The 1,310-nt window shown below is 36.9% G+C and overlaps 1 non-coding gene across 1 annotated transcript; it reads right to left on the minus strand.

The window, feature by feature from the left end:
* Positions 1-853: 853 nt before the first annotated feature.
* On the minus strand, positions 854-960 carry Gm24410. The gene has a single exon (XR_003947647.1). It is a non-coding gene; the product is annotated as a U6 spliceosomal RNA (small nuclear RNA).
* Positions 961-1,310: the final 350 nt, after the last annotated feature.

The following is a 1,310-nucleotide window of genomic DNA, read 5'->3' on the forward strand; positions in this document are numbered from 1 at the left end:
ACTATCATATCATCTGTAAATAGTGACACTTTGACTTCTTCCTTTCCAATTTGTATCCTTTTGACCTCCTGTTGTTGTCTAATTGCTCTAGCTAGAACTTCAAGTACTATATTGAATAGATAGGGAAAGAGAGGGCAGCCTTGCCTAGTCCCTGATTTTACTGTGTTTAGGTATGGGCCTTGAATTCCTGATCTTTCCAAGACCTTTAATATGAAGGAATGTTGAATTTTGTCAAATGCTTTTTCAGCATACAATGAAATAATCATGTGGGTTTTTTTCTTTGAGCTTGTTTATGTAGTGGGTTACATTGATAGATTTCCATATATTGAACCATCCCTGCATCTCTGGGATGAAGCCTACTTGATTGTGGTAAATGGTTGTTTTGATGTGCTCTTGGATTCATTTGGCAAGAATTTTATTGAGTATTTTTGCATCAGTATTCATAAGGGAAATTGGTCTGAAGTTATCTTTCTTTGTTGTGTCTTTGTGTGGTTTTGGTATTAGTGTAATTGTGGCTCCAAAGAACGAATTGGATAGTGTCCCTTCTGTTTCTATTTTGTGGAATAGTTTGAAAAGTATTGGTATTAGGTCTTCTTTGAGGGTCTGATAGAATTCTGCACTAAAACCATCTGGCCCAAGGCTTTTTTTTTTTTTTTTTTTTGGTTGGGAGACTTATAATGACTGTTTCTATTTCTTTAGGGGTTATGGTTATGGGACTGTTTAGATGGTTTATCTGACCATGATTTAAATTTGGTATTTCATATCTGTCTAGAAAATTGTCTATTTCATCCAGATTTTCCAGTTGTGTTGAGTATAGGCTTTTGTAGTAGGATCTGATGGGTTTTTGAATTTAAGAAATATGGAATGCTTCACAAATTTGGGTGTCATCCTTGCATAGGGGCCATGCTAATCTTCTTTGTATTGTTTCAAATTTAGTGCATGTGCTGCCAAAGTGAGCACAGGTTTGTAGTTTTCTCTTTACACTGCTGGGGATGGAAGCCTAGGGCACATTCTCCAGCTAAGCCACACAGCTTTCAGTGGATTCATTAGTCCTGCATGGGCACCACTCAGCAACTTCAGTGAAGGACATACTGTAGTGGAAATGGTTTCCAAGACAAGATTCTGGGGATTCTGGAACTCCATTCCAGCCTCTTGACTTCTCTTTTTTCAAAGTAATTATCTGGGGTCTTCAACATACAAATAAATGTGCCTAAACTGTAAGTCTCCTGATGTAGAAACAATTTCAGCATCGGTACCATTGTACTAGAACCAGCAATTCTGTGAAATAAAATTTAATTCCATTGCAGTAA

Source organism: Mus musculus, chromosome 8, assembly GCF_000001635.26.
Source record: "Mus musculus strain C57BL/6J chromosome 8, GRCm38.p6 C57BL/6J".
In the NCBI taxonomy this organism is placed as follows: domain Eukaryota; kingdom Metazoa; phylum Chordata; class Mammalia; order Rodentia; family Muridae; genus Mus; species Mus musculus.